Raw genomic sequence first — 18863 nt, 5'->3', positions numbered from 1 at the left:
GGTGATCGGAAGGTCACAGTGGCCTGGTCAACAGCCACATCAGTGTCTTAGGATGGATGGTGGGCAGATTGGGGAGGAAGTGAGGGGTGATGTGTGGACCAGCCTCGGAGAAGAGATGTTGTACTGTGAGGGGGGCAGAGAAGGGCTGAGGGGTGACTAGAGGTTTTCTTTTCTTCCTGGCGTGGAGCATTAGGGCATGTTTGCATGCTGCTCAGAGGGGATGGAGTACCGAAGGAATACGGAAGGTTTTGTGTTATGAAGTGGGTAGGAGGGGGAACCTAGAGCCTCGGGGAAGGAATTTCCCTTTGTCGGAAGGATGGGAGCAGATGCAAGCGGGTGGTGGGAAGATAAAGGAAGTTCCTGGCATCTTCACATGGCTCTGTGCAAGTAAGCTTATTCTCTCCTGGCTCTTGTGTTCTTCAGTTTTCTGAATGTGAATAGACATTCAGTTTGTGTTAAAGAAATGCAGAAGCAGGAGTTTATTGCTGCTCACTGTCCATGGAGATACATCTTCTTTAAGGAGAGAAGAGGGGTTTGGAAATAGCACAGGGTGTACACAGATGCTTACAAGAAGTCACACTCATCTTGTCAAGGGTTTTCCTTTCCAAATATTGTTAATATTTTTTGGAAAGTGGAGGTCTAAGCTGCAAAAGAAGGAAAGAGTCATGGGGATGCTTATTTCATGAGGTCTTCTCGGTGTGAATGCTGGAACTTCTCCCAGATTGCTGTTTAGGTTCAGCCTTAAACTTGACCATGTAACATGTTGGAGTCCTTTCCCTCTGGCCTTTGAGGGGGTTTTGTTTATTAAGCGTCAAAGACCGAGTCATGTGGAAGGGGCATGGGAGATTGCTGTTAAGCAGGTTAGACTTTGATCCCCTATGACCACAGGGACTTCGTGTTGTTCACCACTTGGTAAGTGTGAATGAATGAATGAGGAAGTGAACTCTTAAACTAAGCATCACTCACTATATTAGTAGTCATGGACAGTAAAATGACTCCACCATTTTCAGAATTTTCAAAAATTTCCTTTTTTGTCCAGAGACCAAATTCTTATACAAACGTGCAAATTAGAACACAGTGAGGTACCATGACATACTCACTAGATTTGCAAAAATGTTTAAATCTCACTTTAGGAAGTTGGTATGTGGAGTCACGGGGGCTTTCTTCACCGATGCTAGGTGTGAGACGGTACAACCACTTTGTGAAAGTTCTGTCCGCTTTACAAGGTGTATGTGCTCATCCTGACCTCCGCTGGACTGTTCCAGGCTGTGGCCGTAAGGTTCCTGGAGCCAAGAGGGGCCGTGGGGTCTGATGGTGGGTGAGCAGGTGGTTCCTGCTTTGCAGTGAGGAGTGTCAACTTCGAATTCTAGTAGTTCTTTTTTCTTTGTCCTTTAATTTGTTAATGATTGTGTTCTGGATCTTAGAATGCTCTGTTTTCTCTTGTTTTGCTGCTAAAGGTATGACCCCCAAAAAGATAGCCATCTAACTAAGACAGAAACAGTTACATTGTCTTTGATGAAATAAGTCTTCCCCACTGCATACCTGGCCATCTGAGGCAGAAAATTGACAAACAATTGTAGGCTTTATTTTGTCTCTTATTTTTATTTATTTTGTTTTTGTTATTATTTTTAGAGAGAGAGAGCGGGGGGGGGGGTAGGCAGAGGGAGAGGGATGGAGAGAGAATCTTAAACAGGCTCTACACGCAGCACAGAGCCTGATGGGGGGCGACTTGATCTCATGACCCTAATAAGATCATGACCTAAGCTGAAATCAAGGGTTGTACACTTAACCGAGCCACCCAGGCGCCCCTCTATGTTTAACTTTTTGAGAAATTGCCAAACTGTTTTTCCAAAGTGGTTGTGTCATTTTACATTCCCGCTAGCAATGTGTGAGAGTTGCAGTTTCTCCCCATCTTTGCTTGACACTTGTTATTGTCTGTCTGTCTCTCTCTTTTTGTTGATAGCCACACTTGTGGCTTTAATTGGGGAAACTAGACATTAAAACGCAGTGAAATGCAAAGAAAAAAAAAAAAAGACTGCGCACAAAGAAAAACCACAGTGAGATGCTGTTCGTTACACAGTCTTTGGTTATGCCGGTATTTAACAGTTGACTGTAGAAAATGAGTAGATGCAGGTCTGTTAGTTTTTATGACTCAGAGATGATTTTGGCTTTTTAAATGATTTTTATTGAGGTGAGGTTGCCTTATTAAAAAAAAAAAAACAACTTTTTAAGTAAACCCTACCCCTAACATGGGGCTCGAGGTCCCTGCGCCAAGATCAAGGGTCACATGTTCTACCGAGTGAGCCAGCCAGGCGCTGAGTTTGCTTTAGGTTTTCATTTTGGGGTCCTCCAACTTCATGATTTCTCTCTACTGTATTGATGCCGGCTGTGCCTTTATTCATTCGCTCGCTTCATCACACTCATTGAAGGCCTGTCTGCTCAAGAGTCTGGTCCTAAGGGAGCCTGGGACACCCCTATCAGGCACTGGAACATCGGATTTTGTGATGTGGGAACAAAAAATGTAAAATGGCTGTACAGTTATAAGGTAGACTAGATGTGCAGTTGTTCTTCCGAGTTTTTTACCAAGGAACACCTGTTATCCTATGACAACTCGCAGGTGGATTTTTTATTTATTGTTCAGTGATTCATTGGCTCGTGGTTCTAAAAACTTTCTGCAGAGTGGTCTGTCTTCTTTCTTTAATTGAGGCTTTAGAATGTGTAGTAAAATGTCTAAGAGGAAATGATAGAACATGAGGAAATGCATTTTGGAAAAAGTTTATGTGTAAAAATTGTGTTTTTTGAATTGCAGCCTGGTATGTGGAAAATGAACTTAGGTTTTGGATTTGGCTGTTACTTACTGGTTCTGTAACCTTGGGCAAGTTAAAAACGTCTTTAAGCCTCATTTCCTTACCTGTAAAATGCGAATATTTCAGAGGGTGGTGGAATGGATGAAGCATCACGTAGCCTCGAGTGTTCGGATGTCGGCTTTCTTCCCCCTTCACCTCAAGACAGATTTTATAGAAAATAAGCCATGTTCCTTCAATGAAATAAAGATACAAATTAATCTATTAGATTATTATCTAATAGAAACAAAATTAGAACATTTTGGCAAAAGAAAAAAAACAAAATAAACATAGTAATATACCTACTTATAAGCATTTCCTAGAATATGACAAAAAATGGTGCGATTTTAAATCACTCTTAATTCTTAGGAGTCACACTGTTTTTTGTCAATTCTAGATTCTTCTTCTTTTTTTTTTAAGACTTTATTTATTTATTTGAGAGAGAAGGAGAGAGAGAATGAGAGAGCACAAGCAGGGGGTGGGGAGAGGGAGAAGCAGCTTACCTGCTCAGCAGGAAGACTCATGCAGGGCTTGATCCCAGGACCCCGGGATCATGACCTGAGCCAAAGGCAGACACTTAACCAGCTGAGCCACCCAGGCACCCCAATTCTAGATTCTTCTATTTCAAGGAATAAGTCATTAAAAGTTCTTCCAGAAGGGGCGCCTGTGTGGCTCAGTCAGTTGGACGTCCAAGTGTTGGTTATAGCTTGGGTTTGTAGCATCAAGCCCAGCCTTAGGCTCTGCGCTTAGAGAGGAGTCTGCTCTCCCTTACCCTCTCCCTCGCTTCCTTCCACCCCCCCTCGCCCTGCCACCACCACTCTCTATCTCTCTCTAACTAAAGTCTTAAAAATTCTTCACAGAAGATTTTTAGAAGTCATGATTCTATTCTAAAATAAAATGTATTTTTTTGCAACAAATTTATGAAAATGTTTCTGATAAAAGGCAGAGGGAAATGATTGTAAATTCCTCTTTTTTTCTCCCCTTTCTTTTGTTGAGAATTACTATGTCTTTAACTGAGGAAGCGTCTCTTTTTTTTTTATGTAAGATGAGATGATGTCAGATCATGTTTTGTAACAAGTGAGGTTTGCATCCTGAGTTAATGACTCATTAAGGATAGTGAATGTCTGTTACAGTTTGAATGAATTGAGAAATCTGTGAGGACTCTGTTGTCTGGATTCTTTTATCTGGAATAAAGTTCTTGCATTGTGTTCAGTATTATGAAAGTTTGAAACAGTGGAGGATAGAAAGATGAATTTAGCAGAATGCTTGCCTTGGGTCAGCTTTGAGCCACTCAGTCATGTATGCCACTAAGATTGTACCCATGATGCCGTATTGTGCCCATTCTGGGTTTATGTTACTCATGGCCCCTCTGTTAGAAGAGTTTATTCTTTAGGTGAAGGATTGAGGAATGAATACTTTTATTATTTTGAGTACAAACTAAAGCATAAGTTGTAACTAGGCATGTTTTGTGAATGGGTCAGACTATCTCCATTTAAGGCTCCACACCGAGATCAGGTGGAAGAATATTTTCCATTGAACCAGCATTTTTACCAACATTATAATCAAATCCTATAGCAAGCTTCTAGATGATGTTTTTTTTAAAGATTTTACTTTAAAGTCATCTCTACACCCAGCGTGGGGCTTAAACTCACAACCTTGAGATCAAGAGTCACCCAGTCCACCAGCTGAGCCAAACAGGCTCCCAGGAAGTTTCTAGATGATTTTGATTAGTCTTTTAGATGTTTTATTCATAAAAACATGATTTAGGATTTGGGGATGATAGTATAACATATTTAATTTCTTAATGCATAACAATCTCTGTATTTTTGTTATTAGTCTCTTTAGTACTCGGTTTTGAGAGATGGTAGCTTTTCAGCTGTAAAGCAGGTGAAATATGCTCTAATCAGTATATTTTAATTTATTTTATTGATAGCTGAATTGAAATTGACCTTGCAAAAACAAAAATGTGCCTGTCACTTTCCTTCAGTTCGAGCACCTTGAATAATATGGAGGATGGGCCCTAATTCTTGACCTTTGGGTTTATTGGTCAGTGTTTTCCTAATTACTAAGATAAAGGATTGCGAGAACTGCACAGTGTTGCTGTCCTCTTTAAGCGGCTGTTAAATCTTGTTCATTTACTGCCCAGGTATCCAAATACACACTCACTTCCATGTGTTGCATTCATTTGTATTTAGCCATTCTGTCCTCAGCCACCCACACCACAGCGCCTGCTTCTGCTGCCCAGCCGAGCTGTCCAGCGGCTGCCAGTGCTCTTCACGCTGGCCAGACCCAGCACCCTTTTCTGAGTCTTCCTCGAACTTCCTTCCCTACTCGGCTTTGTTGGTGGTTCACTCTTTGTGAGAGGAAGCCTTCTTGTTTCTTACCTCGGGATTTCTTGTCTGTGTAAGGCACACAAAGTGAGTGGTCTCATGGCTGACAGAAGGTGTTCATTCCTTCCCCCCTTACAGTTCCCTCCTCCCTGAATTTCTGATCCACAGCCACTGGCACAGTGTGACGGACTTCTCACCTACCGCGCAGCCGTGGACCCCGCAGCCGTGGACCCCACGGGCCCCATCTTCTGCCGGCGGCCTGCCTTGCAGCTGCTCCTGGGACTCTTCATCTCGGGTAGCGTCCCGGTAGAACGCGCCCCACTCCCAGGTCTCAGTTCTTCTTGCCGTCTGGCCTTTGACATGATAACATTTGGAATCATCTTTGATTTTTCTCTTACTTCCTCCTTTGAAATGTCTCTCAGGCGTAGTCTCTCCTTGCTGCTCTGATGGCTGCTCGTCTGCGCCAGAGCTCATCCCTGGACTGGTCAGCACCTTTCTGCTGGTCTGCCTCTAGTCCTCACTGTCCTGTACTTGTGTGTCTGGCAGGTGACAGGTCAACTTTAAAATGTAGTACTCCCCAGGCCTTTCTAGCCAGTGCCTTTTGTGGCGTATAGAACTTTTGCATGTTACTTACACTCTCCTGTGCGGCCTTATTGTTCTGTAAACAGAGAGACTGAGCTCTCCTGCCCCCTTCAAGGCAAGCGTATACCACCCCAGCCGCCATCCCCCACACAGCTGATGCCAGCCTCAGGCCTGCCTTGCTAGCTTTCGCATGCTGCTTGCTCTGGAGAGTGGAATGTCTTCCACTCTCTTTTGGCTTTCCAAGGTTCTTTCCATCCTCCAAGATGAAGCTCCGGCTTTGATTTTGATGTTTGCGGCTATCTTGACTCTCAGTTAACTCTCTTTTCTCTGTGCAGCTAGTTTCCTAATGCCTTGCCTTTCAAAAACTCCCCCAGTGGCTCTGTCCCTAATTGTAAAATCCTTCAGGGCAAGGCAAGACTGAGCTTTGTAGCGGCTTGGCCATCCCTGGGGTAGTGCCAGGAACAGGGGAGGGTTTGTGGTCGGTAGTGGTCGGAGGTAGGTTGTGAGAATGGTCAAGCAAACATTGTAAACATGTTGGTTTCTAATTGTGTTGGTAAATACTGGGAAACAATTCTAAAGATAAAGATATGAGATGTTACAAGGTTAATGATCTTTGCCTAGGATGGTTCTGTCTTTTACCTGGTGTCCTTTTGTTGGTAGGGTATAGCAGATATTACGGGATTAAAATTCAGTGAGGGAAGCTTTGAACAAATTACGTTATTTAAACATCTTGTTTTGTGAGTTAGGTTCTGCTTATACAGAGAGAGGCCCTTTGGCCACTTCCAGAGTCAGCTACTCTAAAGCAAATACTATGCCATAAATAAAACGTCATTGGATAGACATACTATGTTTTGGTTGTACAAATTAAGTGAATGTCATCTGACTTTGAAACATGGCTCCACTTGCCCCCTTGTGCATTTACTTGATGTAAAGAAAATTAAGCAAATTTCGTATATAATTTCCTTTCCCAAAAGCATTTCAGGAATAGAAAGGGCCTACCAGCTTGACGGAGGGCTGAATCAGGACCCATGAGCCATTTTCCCCTGGCAGCCACAGTGTGCAGTCACTGCCCAGCTGCTCCCTCTTGGTACCTGTCTCCCTTTGCCTTCCCCCCTGTGCTCCAGGCTGTAGGAGCAACTGGGAACTAGAACAGTTTTCTGATCCTTCTCCCCTTCCCAGATGCGCCTTGTTTGTTTGTTTGGTGAGAAGGAGAGAATCCATTGTTTGAGTTTTAAAGGTTTCTGTTGTCCTTCTCTTTTAGTATTTGTGTTATTCTACCTTGTTACTTGCTTTTGTCTTCTTTTCCACTAGTTTGAGGCAAAGGGATAATGTTTCATCTTTGTGGCTGCTACACAGTAGAGCACAGTCTAGGAACCAGAAAATATTTGTTGGATGAAATGCTCATGTGTTTAAAAGCCAAATTTATTCATAGAGTAAAGGATTATATTATCTGGCATCAAGCTCCCCCCCCCCCCCGCCCCCACGTTCTCTCAAATTCTCAGCAGATTAACAACTTTGTTGTTCAAAACCAGGGGTTCTTAAGCTTTTTGGTATTCATGTACCCCTTTGGTAAGTTAGTAAAGCCAGTAGACCTGTTCTCAGATGAATGGTTTTAAATTCCATCCATAGGATTACAAAGGAAATTAGTTACATATATCTGCAACATCTGTAATGTGATATGAAAATATCTCTTCTTTCTGTGGTGACAGAATTACAGTTACTGGTAATGTTGCTGTGATTGGTTGCCTACATTAGTTTTGAAGGCCATCTTCAATTTCAGTTTGAGGTTAATGGAAACAGAAAATAACTTCCTCTCATTCAAATTCATGGACCCCTGAGTTCTCTTCGTGGAGCCTAGGACTCTAGATTAAGAGCCTTGCTCTAAACAGTGGGAATAGGGGGCACCTGGCTGGCTCAATTGGAAGAGCATGAGACTCTTGATCTCTGGGTTGTAAGTTCAAGCCTCACGTTGGGTTGTAGAGATTACAAAAAAAAGTAAATAAATAAACTTTTAAAAAGTGGGAATAAGAGTAACTAGGTAGGAAGGTAGGAAGACATTTTAAGAAATTTACCTTATTTAGCACTGTTGCTGATTCTCCTATCCTAAACAAGTCTGGGATGGGAGAGTGAGTAAGATTATTGTAAATCGCTGAGAATGTTGATGGACAAAGACTTAGGGCTTAAATAGTTTCTGTTTTACAGGGATAACAGTTTGGGAACCGTGGGAGTAAGGGATTCATAGTTTGAGTGCATAGGGTACAGAAAAGCTTTTTAAACATATGCATGTGGTGTCTTTTTTAATCATGTTTGGAAATAACAAAGATGGCATTTAGTGGGAAATATCATGAATTTTGGAGTCCGAAAGACCTGAATTCTGAGTAAGTTTGTTAATCTTGCTTGAGCCTTGGTTTCCTCACCTGTTCAGTTATGATAACGTTTGCGTCAGAGTTCCGTCAGGGTGAGATGAGCGTGTGTGCCAGTGCTCGGAGCTGCAGACCAACGCTGGCTTCTCTGGGATGGGAAGCAGCTCGCCTCTGCCTTGCAGGAGTACAGGGTCTCATTTGCTCATCCGGAAAGCAAGGGTATTAGAATAAAGGGATCTTTCGTATCCCTTTAGCCAGAAAAGCTGTTTGGTATTAGTAAGCCTACTTCTCAGGTGCGTATAACCTGGCAGCCATTCTCAAACACACCGTCTCATTTCATCCTCAGAGCCACTCTGTACAAAAAGTGGCATTCCCACTTTATAGATTGGGATATGAAGACCCAGAAGGATGAAAAGTCTTCCAGGGTCATGAATTTGTGTGTGATGAACTGGAGTTTGAAGTCCGGGTTCAAACACGTAAAGCCTGGTTTTTGTTTCCGTGTTTTGTTTTGCAATGTTATTTCACAGTACTTCCCTAGCACTCCAGTGCGAGACTCCTTTCCTACTCTTCCTACAAAGAGAACACTGTGTTGGAAAGAAATATATATGTATGTATGAAGATGATTACTTTCACTCTGGAGAGATACTAATTATTTTTAAAAGATTTAAAAAATTTTGAAACCGTGAAAAAACAGAGCAAAGTTTTAAGTATAGGAGAGAACTGTCACCTGCCCCTCCAGCCTTTGGCAGTAGGTTGCCCATCTGATACTCCATCTCGTGGGATTCCCTGGTATGTGTGTCCTGCAGTACGGACATCCTCCTGTATAGTGAGTATGGTGTAACCATCAAATACTCCTCAGACTGCAGTCAGGTTTGACCAGTTGCCCCGGTGAAGCCTCCCGTCTCCAGCCCTCACCACCCTATTTTTCCCTGCTCCTCTTCTGGTAGGAGCAGAAGGAACCAGTTAGGAATCATGCTTTGCATTGAATTGCCGAGTCTTCCTTAGCCTTTCTTTGGATTTTCATGGTCTCGGTGTTCTTGATGTGTTTAGAAATTAGGCCTGTTATTATGTTTGGAAATATAGGCCTGTTATATTGTAGAGTGTCCCTCAGTTTGGGTTTGTTGGCTGTTTGCTCAAGAGTAAACTCAGGTTATGAATCTTTGGCAGGAATATCACAGAAATGGTGCATGTCTCATTATATCTTATTTGTAATTAATGAGTATTTTGTAATTAATTAGTATTTTGTGGGTAGGTACTTAGAACCTGTCCCATTCCTCATCAAGCTTTCAGTTTATTTATTATAAATTTGTGTCAGTGTGGACTCATTTTTTCTATTTTATTCAATGAGCTATAATTTTGTTATTCTCATTAGTTATATTGATGTAGATTATCCTAGATTGGCCAGTAGGAACCCTGCCAGGCTCACTTCTTTGTGCTTTGACCCGCCTCCGTTCTTCTCTGGAGGATTTTCCTGCTTTTTGGCATAAGTGTCCTAGGCCGGAGTTTCTTACCTCTGCACTGTACGTATCTGGATACTGTCAGTATCCAGTTCATTTTGCAAGAAAACAACATTTTTGAAAAAATAACTACCAAGCGTTCATCTTTTTCGCATCCCTGCTAATAGATCGCTTGGAGTGAATTTCTGATACTACCGGGAAGGTGGCAGAGAAGCTGCTGTTCCCTTTTGTGCATTTCTTCTTTTTCCCTCAAGTGGGAGTCTAAGTGCCAAAAAGAATTATTGTAATTGTGAAGGCCTTTTCATTGTCAGAACAATCGTTTAACACAAAGCAAAGCAAAATAAAAAATATTTTTGGTTGAAAAAGCATCTTGGCATCATTGAAAGGTGAGTGGAAGAGGAAATGCGCTCTGTGTTTGCTGGCTTGTCTGTCACATATGTAGTGAGTGTCTCCCGGAGGCAGGGCTCCTGGGGCAAACACAAATCAACATGGTCCCTGCATGCTCCCTCAGCGAGCTTACAGTCTGATGTCACAGGAACGGAGTGACGAGCAGTCATGAAAGGAAATGACCTGAGCTGCAGTTCTTACAGTGAAATGACACATGTTCTGCCTTACAAATTGTTCTCAGGGTAAAACGAGATCATTTAAGCAAAAGTCCTTTGTGAATTGCAGATATGTTCTATAAAGTATTTCTTTCGCATCACTTCCTCTTCTGGCATTTCTGGTCTTTTTAGATTACTAAGGAAGCATCCCCTGAACTAGCTTCCAGGCTCCTGTCCGTCCTGAACATCACTGCCCATCTCTCTACCTACACTCCACCCACAGACCCTGAGTGTGCCCATACTTCCTTCAGGTTGAAGTCCAGACCCTTGGTAAGTGATACCTCTTGGCTAGCCCCAGTCTGACTTCCCGGTCTTGTCTTGTTACTTGTCCTGAAGCCCTCAACCCAAACCAAACTGGTCTTGTCGCTGTGTATGCTGTGTATGTGAATGCCAGCTTTTCGTGCAGAGTGGCTCTGAGGATGAAATGAGATACGGTGTGTTTGAGAATGCCTTCCGGGTTATACGCACCTGAGAACTAGGCTTACTAATACATGGCATTTTTCCCATCCCTGTGCCTTTGCTCTTATCCTTTGCCTGGAACTGTCTTCATCTTCCCTATTTTTGCAAAATTACATCTTCATTCTGGACCTGGCTTTTTTTTTTTTAATTAATTAATTTGACAGAGATAGAGACAGCCAGTGAGAGAGGGAACACAAGCAGGGGGAGTGGGAGAGGAAGAAGCAGGCTCATAGCGGAGGAACCTGATGTGGGGCTCGATCCCACAACGCCGGGATCACGCCCTGAGCCGAAGGCAGACACTTAACCGCTGTGCCACCCAGGCGCTCCTGGACCTGGCTTTTAAACTGAGGCCTCCCTGTGCTTAACTCCCATCATGGGTAGTCTCTCCGGAGTATTTAGTAGTCATCATTTGTCCTCTTATGTCGCTGCAAGGTTTTCTCAAGTGGCATTCAGGCCCTCACAGTATGGGATCATATGCAGTAAGTTTTTTCTGGTTGATAAGAAAAGTGACCTGACTACATTCAACCCTACTCCCGAGAATTTAGAAACACAAAAACTCTGACTTTTCAGGAACACAAAAAATCTGAATTTGCATTGAAAGAAAAAAAATATTACTCTGTACCACGATTGCATTTTATTCAGTCACAGCGCATCTGACTTAACTGTCCCTTGCCTCCGCAAAAGATGAGCACCTTTGTGCTTGTGAGTACCTTGCTGTCAAGGAGACTTCAAAACTGAAACAGTTGCAGCCCCTTTCGTCCCTCCCTTTGACCCATTTCGGTACCAGGGATGGATTGCTTTTGCTTAGCAGATGGGTGTATTGGCTGGATCAAGTTGGTGTCCCAGGTGGTACAAGTGAGCGATCATGCTACTGAAAGCTTGAGGGACTTAAGAGCCAGCATTTCTTTTTTGTACATGAGTGACAAAGAAGTTTGTCTCAAAATTTCGGGAATCTGCCACATGATTATCTACCATAATTAAAAAGGAAAATCAAGATAAAACAACCTAAGTCATTAAAAGCTATGAGAGCATAAAACAGGAGGAACCGTAATTTCTGTTTCATTACCTAAGTGTGACCTAGCAGTTGGTGATAGTGCTTCTTTTTCAAAATGCCACATTATAACTTCAAAAGATGGATTTCCAGTGATAGACCATTTTTTTTCTCTTACTGTTCTAGCTTCAACATTCATTGTTGAAGGAATAAATAGGTGTTTCAATAAAAGGATTATCAGAAATTGGAAATATCCGGGTAACAGTGATGATCTTTTAGTCAGCACGTACTTGTTAAATGTCATTGATTTTTCCAGAAAGGTCTCTCAAATACAGACTGTGTTTTGGATGTAGTGCAATGTAATTTTGGATATTCGTCGCGAGAGTCCACTCTCTTGCTGCTCAGAACGCAGCACGCTCTCCAGTCACGCACTAGCACCATGAATATCATGATGTCACTTACCATGCACTCTGTTCGTTTCTGGGGTCCAGACAGTTAATGGTGACGCTGCTGCTGCTTCGTTGTAACCCCTCCAGAAGGCTGATTTATCACTATAGTTTTATTTCATGGTTTACTTTTTATCATGGCAATGTTTAAACATACACAGAAACAGAAAATCCCATTACCTGGTTTCCATAGTTATCACCGCGTGGCTGGCTTATTTTGTATACACTTTCCTTTCTGACAGGTAGGCACAATTTTGTCTCCCTTACTACATCATTTTTCAGCACATCTTGAGTATTACACCACTTCATAAATAATTCAGTATTTATCTCCAAAATTATGATTTTTTAAACCACAATACCCTTTATTGCATGTAAAAAAATCAGTAAATTTAAAAAATATTATTAAATATCCTGTTGGCATTATCTCTATTTTAAGGTCTTTTCTATGTGAATATTACAGTTTGATTTGTTGTATTGGCTGTTATGCAGAACCTATAAGTGGTTTTTTTCTTTTGAAATTATGATATAAAAAGAATAGCTCTGTTTCTGGAATGAAAATGTAATATCATATTTTTGTAAAATATTTTGGGCTAAGAGCCCCCCCCCCCAAAAAAAAACCCAATATGAACACACACACACACACACACACACACACACATCCAGCCACTGGAAATCTATCTATAAGTAATAATCCTGATTAAATTACACTTCAATGATTTTATTTTCCTGTTGTTTGTGTACTTAATACTGTATATCTTGGGGAAGAGAGGAGGCTCTTTTTGAAAATTCCTGCTCCAGGTTTAGCAAGCTGGTGCTGACTAAGTGAAGAGTTTGTGGGCTCTTGAGTCCGGTGGCTGTCGGGTTCTCGGCGGCTCAGTGGTCTTGTACTGTGGGGCTTAGGGCCCTTAGGACAGGCATCCAGGTTTTGCCCCAGTTATTGGGTGCAGGCCATTTTAGCAGGTGCTTAAATGAGCACTTACTCTCTGCAAATTAAACTGGGGAAAATACCTCACAACTACTGAATGTGGAGTTAATTTGAAATAGTAATACTCTTGCTTTTGTTATAATTCAGAAATAGCACAGTACATAGTGCAAGTAATATTTGAACCTTTCAAAGAATAAACTGGGCAGTGACACAGAAAACAAAGTTTAAAACAGGTAATGATCTTCTGTTCTACACTCATTTCCTTCCTTCACTGGAGCAGTGATGTGGTTCCTGTGTTGGAAATGAGGAGCTGCTCAGTGGCCAGAGCACATGGAGTGTGAGCCGCCAGCCACTTTCTGTTGGATTCAAGATGTTTGAATGTGAGAGATTCTTCTGCTCAGGATGACCTGAGGATTTAAGAAAAATTGAGGTTTCTGGAACCTTGATTTTTATATGCACCTGTTTAGGTGGTAATATAACGCCTCTCCCCATGTTGATATTACTGAGTTTTAGTAAATTGATACAATCATGCAACTGTCACCAGAATTTAGTTTTAGAACACTTCCATCACCCCACCCCCAAAATGATCTCGTGACCAGTTACCAATAAGTCCTTCCTCTGCTCTAGCGTCAGGCAACCACAGATTTTTTTTTTTTTAAGATTTTATTTTTTTAAGTAATCTCTCCACCTACTTGGGGCTCAAACTCACAACCCCGAGATCAAGAATTGCATGGTCTGCTGACTGAGCCAGCCAGGCGCCCCTGTAAGCTTTTTTCTCTACAGTTTTGCCTTTTCTACAAGTTTGATGTAAATAGAATCATTCGGTATGTAGTCTTGTCTGTCTGGCATATTTCATTTCATATGATGTGTTTTGAAGTTTATCCCTGTTATTGCATGTATCAGTAGTTCATTCATTTTTATTGCTGAGAATTATTCCGTTGTGTAGATACACCATTTTTTGTTTATCCATTTACTAGTTGATGAACATTTGGGTTGTTTCCTGTTCATAGCTGTGAACACTTGTGTAAACGTCTTTGTATGGATATGTTTTCATCCCCCTTTGGTAGATACCCAAGAGTGAAATTACTGGGTTGTATGTAACTGTATGTAAACATACAGCTCTTAAGAAGTTCTTCTTAAGGAACTGCTGGACTGTTTTCAGAGCGGCTGTCCCATTACCCATTTTCACCGGCGTTGTGTGAGAGCTGCAGTCTCTTGTGAACATTTGGCTGTTGCTAGTCTTTGACTTTACCCATTTTTGTTGGTATGTAATGATATTTCCTTGAGGTTTTGATTTGCTTTTTTTTTTTTTAAAGATTTTATTTATTTATTTGACACAGAGAGACACAGCCAGCGAGAGAGGGAACACAGCAGGGGGTGTGGGAGAGGAAGAAGCAGGCTCCCAGCAGAGCAGTGAGCCTGATGCGGGGCTGGATCCCAGGACCCTGGGATCATGCCCTGAGCGGAAGGCAGACGCCTAACAACTGAGCCACCCAGGCGCCCTTGATTTGTTTTTCTTAATGACTAACAAAGTATCTTTTCATGTGATTATTTGCCATTCTTACATCCTGTTTAAGTGTTTATTCACATCTTTTGCCTATTTAGAAAAAAAATTGGATTGTTTATTGAGTTGTAAGAGTTTGATGGGCTTTTCTTTTTTTTTTTTTAAAGATTTATTTATTTAGAGAGAGTGAGAGAAAAACGAGAGTGGGGGAGGGGTAGAGGAGAGAAAGAGAGGGGAAGCCTACTCCCTGCTAAGCAGGGAGCCCAGACACAATGCGACCCTGAGATCATGACCTGAGCCAAAACCAAGAGTTGGAGGCTTAACCGGAGACTTAACCGACTGAGTCACCCTGGCGCCCTGTAAGAGTTTTTATATACAAATCCTTTACGCGATAAATGTTTTGTAGATTTTTTCCCCCCAGTTTGTGACTTGTCTTTTCTTTTCTTAATAGAATCTTTGAAGAGCAAAAAAGCTTAAACTTTGATACGATCCCAGTTTACTGAATTTTTGTTTAGTGTTTGTGCCTTTTTGGGCGTCATATCTAAAAAAATCTTTGCCAATCCCCAGGTCAAAAAGACTTTCTCCTATTTTTTCCTAGGTGTTTTATAATTTTAGTTCTTTTTTTTTTGTAATGTTAGCTCTTACATTTAGGTTTATGATTCATTTTGAGTTTTTATGTATGGTATGAAGTAAAAGTTGAGGTCACCATGGTGATGTTTATCCTGTTCCTCTGACTTCTCTAGTGGATCCAGAAGTTCCATCCCATTCTGGTTTGATTTTTTTTTCCCCCAAGACTTTTTCATAGTTGGTGTTGTATTCTTCCATCAGGGGACACATGGTGTTTAAGGTTGTCTTTTTCTCTCTCTCTCCCTCTTTTTTTTTTTTTTAAGATTTTATTTATTTGAGAGAGCAAACATGAGCAGGTAGAGGGACAGAGGATGAGGGAGAGCTGAGCACAGAGCCAGACGCAGGGCTCAATCCCAGGACCCCAGGACCCCAGGACCCCCGAGACCATGACCTGAACTGAAGTCAGACGCTTAAGCTCCTTAGCCACCCACGTGCCCCTCGGGTGGTCTTTTGTTTTGTTTTTGATGTGAGCTGTTATTGATGGCCAACACTTAGATCCATTAATTGATTTTATTAGAGATTCTCTCATCATTTATTAGCTGGGTTATTTTTATTAAAAGAAACATCTCTTTCTCTTCTATTTTGTTATCCAGTGGTATAGTTGTGTGTGATCTCTTCAGTTACAAATGCAGTGACTATTTTAACAAGTTGTTTGTGGTAGGTATTTTTTCTAATGCACCATTTCCCAGTTGAATTGGCAAACAGTTTCAACTAATTAGCAAATTGAGGGGTTTTTTCCTCTCTCTGCATTAATGTCTTCTGAACAAACCCTTCTGTTGGAAACTCTGCTTAAGAGTGTTCTTCTTGGCTTCGTTTGTAGGCAAAGACTGTATGGTGAATTATTGAGCAAATTACAATCTCGACTGTATTTTTTTCCAGCATAGTATTTTGTAATGAGCATAGAGTAATTGCTTCTTTTTTTTACAGCTTTGATTTATGATGCTGCTGTCTCTTACACTGTTTTATTGTTATGAAATGGTTTTCTGTTCTTTCCTTGATCTTAACTACAAATAAGAAAAGTTACAAAGTTGATGTAAATTCGATTGTGCTTTTACTATTATTACTTTTTTCACTTTTTGTATCTTAGTTGTTAACACCATTTTCACAATTCTTCCCAAATGGGATGGTTTTTTTTTTCTTTTTTTGGCTGTCATTGTATCTGTTTTAAACACTAATCTAATGTCACAATACCTTTGTAGCTTGTTGTAAGTAGATATACCTTGAATAAAAGGATATACATGTAGCAGATGCTCAGAATGGTCAGAGCTAAGTGAACGGAGGAGACGAGGCCACGTGGAGAAGGTTTGTGTACTAATTGATCAGCCTAGAATTAGCCCTTGGAGGTGTAGAAATTTAGTGCCAGCACATAAAGATCTTGTGTTTTGTAGGTAACTGCTGTGAATGTAGCAGGTGTTTAAATAGTGCAGCAGAACAGCCAGCCTGTGTCACATATGTAATAGGTCAGATTTTAAAGTAATTTGTTTTAAAATGGACTTTTTTGTGTTATGTAATGCATCAGATGTAACAGCTATGCCACAAATAAAAGGTACTGCCAAAGCGGAGTGCCTGGCTGGCTCAGTTCGTAGAGCATGACTCTTGATCTAAGGGTTGTGAGCCCAGGCTGGGTGTAGAGATTACTTAAATAAAAACTTAAAAAAAAAAAAATACTGCCAAAGATAGCTATAATTAACCATGTGTATTTAGCATGTGGATTGAAGTTCAAAAACTGCAGATTCTTACGGGTTTTTAGTTGGAGTTTATAAATGTTAAGGCTTTTGTTTAGAAAATAATTTTTTCGTCTCTTTATTTATGTGATATTTTGTACATTCTGTATTTTTTTAAACTGGTAAGAGATGGCATCAGATTTTCAGAGTTTGAGATGCTTTTCAATAATTATTTTAGTTTCTTGGCACTCCTTTAAATTAAAGGATGATTATGAGAAGTATCGAGAGTTGAGACTCAAATTCTGTCTGAGTAGATGACAGAACTATCCCCATTAATTTCATTGTGCAGACCACAGACTGTATGCTTCCTGCGACCAAGCAGGGCGTCAAGTCACAGAGACGAGGAAAAGCCCGGCCCTGAGATGCAGCTGGGCTGGAGGGCTCCTCTAGAAGCTCCTGCAGGGTGCGGTGGTCACTTCCCAGAAGGAGAATTCAGTTTGGCACAGGAGTGTGTATTTAGTCACTTTTCCCTTTATGTTTTCGGGTATGTAGATCTACCTATGATTTCTCTTAGTTTCTCCGGAAAGATACTCTGCTTTTGCAAAATGATTGGTAATTTTTTTTTTAAAAGATTTTATTTATTATTTGATAGAGAGAGACAGCCAGCGAGAGAGGGAACACAAGCAGGGGGAGTGGGAGAGGAAGAAGCAGGCTCCCAGCAGACAGGGAGCCCAATGCGGGGCTCGATCCTAGGACCCCAGGATCACGCCCTGAGCCAAAGGGGAGTGCTTAACGACTGAGCCGCCCAGGCGCCCCGTGGTAATTTTTTTTTTTTTTTTTTCTGGAAAGGCAGTGCTCAGACTTGGGAATCTGAAAATTTAAAAATCACAAACCAAGCTGCACCCAAGTTAGACCACCTGAGAATTGGCTCCTTTTCCTTCTGTGGCCTTTGTTTCCACCCAGCTCTCCACTTCCACAGTTATAACCTCATAGGCTTACTGAGTTCCTGCCAAGAGAGCCAGCTTCTTCCCAGACTCTGGGACTAATCTTCACCCCAAAGGAGATATAGACATGAATTGCTTAAACGTGGCAAGAAGTCACTAGAGCAACCTCAAGGTCAGTCTTACTGTTGAGTCTTTTTGACCTTGGTAATAAGGTTTCCAATAACTAGATCCTTGCTGTTTCCCCCAATTATATAATGATTAAGTCAGTGCCTTGAACTCCTGAATACCAGTGGCTAGATTTCGTCCTTGAAACTTAATTTCCCCAGTATTTGTTCTCAGTTTCTACATAGGCCACCAGCCTGTTTGCTTGTAACTGTTAGTTACTCTGCACTCTGCATTATCTTGACCTGCCTAGATTTTCCTTTCTCACATAAACAAATCTCTCAGCTTTAGAGTTAAGTTCTCATCCCTTTTTCTCTTCCTTCCAGACATTTATTGAGTATCTATCTGGAACTGGGACTAGAGAGAGAAAATAACCAAGACCCTGACTTTAAGGGTAACTGTAGGTATCAACATCAAAATCCCCCCCCAGTTTTATTGAGATATAATTGGCATATAACATTGTATTAGTCCAAGGTGTACAGCGTAGTGATTTGATATGTGTTTATATTGCAAAATGATGACTGCAGTAAGTTTAATTAATGTCTATCACCTCACATATTTACACATTTTTGTTTCTTATGATGATAACTTTTAAGATCTACTCTCTTCGCAGCTTTCAAGTATACAGTACAGTGTTGTTAGCTATAGTTACCATGCTGTAAATTACATCCCCAGGATTTATTTATCCTGTAACTGGGAGTTTGTACCTTTTGACCACCTTTACCCATTTACACCCCCCCCCCCCGCCTTGCCTCCCCATCTCTGACAACCACCAATCTATCTGAATCTATGAGTTTGATTTTTTTAGATTCCACATATCAGTGAGATCATACAGCATTTGTCTTTCTCTTACATCCTTTAGCACACTGTTCTTAAGGTCCATCCATGTTGCAAATGGCAGGATTTCCTTCCTTTTTATGGCTGAAGAATATTCTGTTGTAGATGAATAACCACATTTTCTTTA

The 18863-nt window shown here is 41.2% G+C and overlaps 1 protein-coding gene across 13 annotated transcripts in view; it reads left to right on the top strand.

Annotated features, from left to right (window-relative positions):
• The window catches only part of SFMBT1 (Scm like with four mbt domains 1), a 126477-nt gene that overhangs the window by 29197 nt on the left and 78417 nt on the right, over positions 1 to 18863 (top strand). For 8 of the 13 annotated variants that reach the window (XM_026501023.4, XM_057311794.1, XM_044384914.3 and 5 more), the window contains one exon: positions 10310 to 10447. The exons of the other annotated variants lie outside the window; for them this stretch is intronic. The gene's annotated coding sequence lies outside the window, so the exon portion shown is untranslated. The remainder of the gene's footprint in view (positions 1 to 10309; positions 10448 to 18863) is intronic. 13 annotated transcript variants of the gene reach the window in all.

The sequence above is a fragment of the Ursus arctos genome, unplaced genomic scaffold, assembly GCF_023065955.2.
Source record: "Ursus arctos isolate Adak ecotype North America unplaced genomic scaffold, UrsArc2.0 scaffold_14, whole genome shotgun sequence".
Lineage (NCBI taxonomy): Eukaryota > Metazoa > Chordata > Mammalia > Carnivora > Ursidae > Ursus > Ursus arctos.
This window is presented reverse-complemented; position numbering and strand designations above follow the sequence as displayed.